Source organism: Patella vulgata, chromosome 5, assembly GCF_932274485.2.
Source record: "Patella vulgata chromosome 5, xgPatVulg1.2, whole genome shotgun sequence".
Classification (NCBI taxonomy): domain Eukaryota; kingdom Metazoa; phylum Mollusca; class Gastropoda; family Patellidae; genus Patella; species Patella vulgata.
Genome location: NC_065883.2, coordinates 37,715,193 through 37,721,224, shown reverse-complemented (window position 1 = coordinate 37,721,224; position 6,032 = coordinate 37,715,193). Strand labels below are relative to the sequence as shown.

At 35.3% G+C, this 6,032-nt stretch overlaps 1 long non-coding RNA gene across 1 annotated transcript; it reads right to left on the bottom strand.

The window, feature by feature from the left end:
- Positions 1 to 513: 513 nt before the first annotated feature.
- LOC126820687 (uncharacterized) lies at positions 514 to 2,804 on the bottom strand. Its single transcript, XR_007680074.2, has 3 exons — positions 1,986 to 2,804; positions 1,357 to 1,507; positions 514 to 1,037 (listed from the first exon to the last, which is right to left on the bottom strand). It is a non-coding gene; the product is annotated as an uncharacterized LOC126820687 (long non-coding RNA).
- Between the last annotated feature and the right edge of the window lie 3,228 nt (positions 2,805 to 6,032).

Below are 6,032 nucleotides of genomic sequence, written 5' to 3'. Positions count from 1 at the left end.
GTCTTGTATGAATCATAAGACCAGGTGTGGGCAAACAAGCCCAATAATTATTTTGTTTGTTGGATCTCAAGGGCCTGTTAGGGTTGGTTGTTGGATGTTTGCTCAGAAATTATCGCTTGTATGGAACATGCTAGAGCCGATTTGTAGCATATTCTAGCCAGGGGATATGTTTGACAGTAGTTGAGTGATATGCTTTTGAAATAATGGAGATCAGTAGCACTTTATAAGCATTGAACCACATGATTTTTTTCCACTAAGATAAACATTCTAAACCCACATACATGTTCCCTTTCAATTAGCCACTACAGTATTTTTACAACTGTACATGTAGCTGTGAACTACTATTTCGGATATGATTAATGGTCAAATTACAAACATACATGTAGATATAAGTTAAAAAAAATAATTGTGTATCTGGGCTGGAATGAAGGGAAAGGTTAGAAAACAGGATGAACAGTTGTGAAATTATTTATTAAAGTGAAACAATCATTGAAAATCAAAATTAAACAGTTACTCTGCACATCAAATGTCATCAAAGTTAATCTTCATTATCATCATCACTGTCACTAAATGTATTAACATCAAATTCGGTCTCTTTAACAGTTTTTTTTTCATTTTCACATTGACTACACATGCACAGGTCTGTACAAGAAAGGGGGGTTGGGATGGCCTAGAGTGCCGCGCTTCGACCTCTAGCTGGTCGGTCACCTCTGGCTTGTGGCTGTGGCTTTGATCCCAGGTGTGAGCGTATGTGGCATGGAGATAGAGGCGTCTTCTCAACCTCGTGGGTTTCCTCCGGGCACTCCGGTTTCCTCTCACTGCTAAAGACCCATACGTGCAAGCGAATTATTGAAATAAAATTGAAACCGTATGTTAGTCCCAAAATGACCTGGTTTGTGTTGAGTGGACGTTAAACCCCATTTCTCTCTCTCTGTACAAGACAACTTTGCTGGCCATTTATGATTCTTTCTCTTATGACATCTTCACAGAATATATTGTATGTGGTTTAATATTCGACGGAGGGCTAGTCATCTTTGCTGAAAAATATAAATAAACATATACATGTACACAATTAAAACAAAATTCTGGAGCTTGGTTTACTCTCATTAATTTCGTACAACAGAGGAAAAAGACACTTACACAGGGGTTAACATCTTATTTTCATGCAGAAACCAGCTAATGAAGACAGGAAGGCATTAGCAGTACAAGGAGAGATAGAGAGGAGAATTGCGGTTTAACGTCCACTGGACAAAAACATAGTAATTTCAGGACTCACCCATGGTTCAGTTTTATTTGAATAATACCAGTGGCAAGAAGGCGGAGAATACAAATAAAAAAAACATCACAAATATTTACCTTTCTGATAACTGTCTAAGAAATTCAGTACATGTATATTGCCTATAACATTTTTGGTGATATCTGACCTCAATGGCCACACAATCTTGCCCTCTGATATGCCTTAAAATATCTTCATCCTCTTTCAATTCAGCAGCTTTCAACAGTTGGCCTACAAACAAATTTGCAAACAAATTATACACCATATAGCGTTGAATGTTGTTTGTGCTCAAGGGTGGGGGAGGGAATGTCACTTTGAGGCCTACATGTACATGTACCTGGCTGGTCAACTCTGGCATGCGGTTTAGTTCAGATCCTTTGTGTGAGCGGAAATGGTCTAGAGACAGATCGTCTTAGCAAGGCACCTACAAGTGGGCCAAGAAAATAAAAAACAAGTTAACTTCTCTATGTTTCATCCCTTGTGCAAGCAAATGTGCAACACTTTAACCAATGACTGTGCCAAATCAACAAATGGGGTAAAGGGCTTTACTGGCTAGCTTCATAACAATTTTACAGTGATTGCAGTAGCACTTCTGATTCCATTTACAACAAAAACAACAATAATTAAAAACTGTAGGATGAATATATTTAATATTTATTAGTAATAATTATAAATTTAGTAAGTAACATAATATTAACATTAGGCCTACCTGAGCCTGTTTGGGTCTGAGTCTGTGTTAATACATCCTTCTTCCTATTTTCTCCAACAGTGACAAATCTGTCACGTTTTTTACATATAATACACACAACAGGCAGCACCGATTTACTCTTTCTTTTTGCTTCAGGAGCGTAATTTGTTTGGAGAGCTAGGTCCCAGATCGTCTACACTCCCGCTATTCCCTGGTTGGATTGTAGCCGGGGATTTTAATTTTTCTTTATCTATACGATTACGGGCAGACCCAATTCGGAATTTGTCTGTAAAAGGCCTGTAGCATGTTGGGTGAAATCCAGTATCTTTTGGCGCGTCGATAAATTCCTTGTTTGATTATATCACCCGAAGTCGCCTGTTCAGCTATCCATTTCGCTCGCCCATCAAGTTTTAGCCATTCATGGGCACATTCACGGAATTTATCCCAGCGAGATTTTGTAAATAATTGTTCTCGTTCCTTTCTAAATCCTTGGTAATGAATAATACAGCGTAAATTTGATGAAATATCAGTCGATTCACGTTCTTTCATGGGCGCAGCCATTACACATGTGTGTTGTTGTTTACAACTTTCAAGGTCGGGTCAGCAGTTCACAATACGAGCTCCTGATTGGCCCATGGTGACCAATCACCAGTTATTTCCCTACGCTTTATAACAGCGCGAGTCAAATAAATCCCGGACGAATAAATTTATATCACCCTTAATGGATTTGAAATAAAGAATTATAAAATGTATTTATAAATATACTATGCTTTATTTGAACCTTATGCCTACTACTATTCTTACCTGACTCTATCCAATTTATTTTAATTATATCTTTCATTCTATTTAAGTTATTTTTTTTTTGCCACCATCCCCCCCCCCCCCCACTGTTCCTTGTCTCAGACGAAATAATCCCAGATTAGCTGTAAGACCAGATACTCTTTTTTTCTTTCTTTCTTTTCAGGTCAATGACAGCTGATTCATTGTTTAGTTTTTTATATGATATATTTAATATCAATAATATATGTATATGCATGCTTTATTTTACTTTACACGACCTCTAAAAATGCCCCAAATCGTAAAAATACGACTTTTTGGATTTCGATCTCCTTTTTTCGGCTACCCCGGACATTTTCAAAAAATGATACAATGATTTCACACAACAGGCCAGCTATTAGCCTCTCGATTGACAAGAGTTTCATCGCCCTCCATTCATTATAACCAATGTCATCGTGCCCTAAAGAATCAACAAATCAGCTTGCTTATCTCTGCTTACCCTAGGCAAAAAATGCTCATCTTTGAACTCAATCATGACATTGACCTAGTGAACGCCTACACCAAGTTTGAACATTCTAGCTTAATTAGAAGGAGAGTTCTTGTGTTCCAAAGTCCCGGCCCTTCAAATTGCTTCTATTTTTCATTTTCAATTCAAAATGGTGACCATCACGTGACCGAAATCAAAATTCTGATCCGATAGATTTTTAGGCATTCCTTCCAGGATTCCGAAAATATGACGCCCGAGTCTGTAAGTAAAATAGCAAAAAAGCCTTTTTGATTTTTCACGTTTAAAGATGGTGGCACTTCCGGTTCGATCGACAAACTCCATATTTTGTGTTCGAATCAGTAATTACTTGTCTAGTATCGAATTTTTTTTTTAGGTCATTCTGACCTATATTTCGACGATTTTTTTGAAAACTTTGATCCTTAATTTCACCAAGGGGAGATAATTTAGAAAATTTCCAAGGACATCATTGAAGTCGCATTGGCAAGATCTACTAACATTCTAAATTTCACGAAAATCGCACAACTATTAAAGAAGTTGTCAAATTGGTAATAACTTCCGGTTCGAAATGACAGCGACGAATTTTCGAAATGCCAAAATCCGAAATTTCAGATTTGAAGTAAATGTTTCAAGATACTCAAAGAAAAAAGAATTAGTAAAATAGGTCAAATAGTCACAAAGTTACAGCATTGTAGGTCAAATGCATTCCTTCGTAAAATTCGGTGATTTCGGATTCGTAAAACGTTTTGAAAATATATTTAATCAACAGCCACCACCCATTTTTGGGGGGATAGGTAAAAGTTTCAGAACGATCCTATGGTTAGATTCTGAGAAATCCGATTTGTGGACAAAACACAAAAAAAAAATAACAATAATAATCTTAACAGAAACAATAAGCTTTCATATGTAATATGAAAGCTTAACTAGACCTGCCAGCAGCACTGAACCGGCTTTCAGGAATCAAACAGGAAGTGTGTCATACAATAGCCCATTCATCGCGCTACTAAACGATACTTTAGGTGTTTTGATCCGGTCACACCGGACCGTGAAATCACGATTTTTGCAAGAGTACCGATTATTACTGGGTTTTTTTTTTTAATATCGAATATTTTTATGACTACGGTTTCACCGGTGCCACCCATTAAACAGGTTTCCACATAAGCATTGCACACATCAAATAAAATGGACGCCGAATCAACCAAATCCAGCAATATCAATTCATTTTATACATTTGTTACATGTAAGTGTACAGTACTTCCGGTGATAATGAAAATGTTCAATTAGTTTTATGAAATCAGAAATGGCATAAGGCATCACATGGTGAAAATTTTATGTAAATCGAATAATAATTGCCACTTTTATAGACCAAAAACCTTGAAACATGACCTGTATAAAACCGTCTATTTCTCTGCAACCGTACAAGTTAGAAACCATTTTCTGATATTTGTATGATCGTATGAGTTCAATCTATTTGTTGATTGGAATCAAATATCATAATTTTAAAAACATTACAAATTAGACTCATTTGAATAAAATATCTGTTTTGAAGGCTAAAAATACATATTTTGCCAAAATGACGTTACTTCCGGTGATAATGAAAATCTTAAATTACTTGTATGAAATTGAAAATGGCATTAGGTATCACGCAGTGAAAATTTTATGAAAATCGAATAATAATTGACACTTTTATGGACCAAAAACCTTGAAAAGTGACCTGTTGAAAATTGCTTATTTCTCCGCAACTGAACAAGTTAGAAACAATTTTGTGAAATCTATATGACCTAATGAATTTTATTAAAATGTGAATGTAAACCAAAAGTTAAAATTATTAATACATATTAAATAATTCTTGGTTGAAAAAAATATTGATTTTAAAAGTTAAAAATGCATTTTTTGATAAAATGGCGCCACTTCCGGTGTCATTTTTAAATTGTAATCAATTTGATACGACGCATACTTGCATTTTGAATCAAATTGTGTCACTTTTGTGAAAATCCAATAGGTCAATTTTACACCTTTTTTCACCTCTTAATCGAATTTGCTCGAAAATGAAATTGAAATTGAAAAAACCGATCCCAACATTTTGTGCGCCTTTAAAGGGCACACTCTTTTAGTTATATCATTTTTTTTAAAAAATAATATTTGCTTTCGAAAAATGGTACCTAACTGTCAAAATTGTAGTTTTTGGTAAAATTAAGCCACTTCCGGTGCCGACAGATATCTCTATCGGTAACAAAAAAATGACAATTGAGACAACAGAGTATATGAACTTTGTTTTATACAAATCGAGCAATAAATAATTAATCTAGGACTGAAAAACTGAATTAGCCAATGTCGACCAAGGAAAATTACTGAGACAAAAAAATTTCACATTTTTGCCCAAGTCAGATGACTCGTTAATTTTGTGTAAAACCCGACTAAAAAATGTTCATAAATAAAATTTAAATTTTCAAATTTCGAACGACAAAAGCCATAGATGAATGTTCGAAATTCAAAAATGTGAGATGGCCATTGTCTCGGAAAAGATTCAGGGTTTCCAAAAATGTGAATTGTTTTAAAATAGGTAAAGAATTGGCGAAATCGCGGCCGCTTTTTGATTTATTGCTACCGTTCAAAATTCGGCCACTTCCGGTCTGCGCAGATGTTTCAAAAATACTTTATCAAGTAACCACCACATGTTTTCCCGATAGAAAATTTGGTTCCAGATCGATATCTGTTTCCAATCATGGAGAAATAGGCTCCCGCGGTAAATAATAATAATAATAATAACTAGAATTGCACGCAAT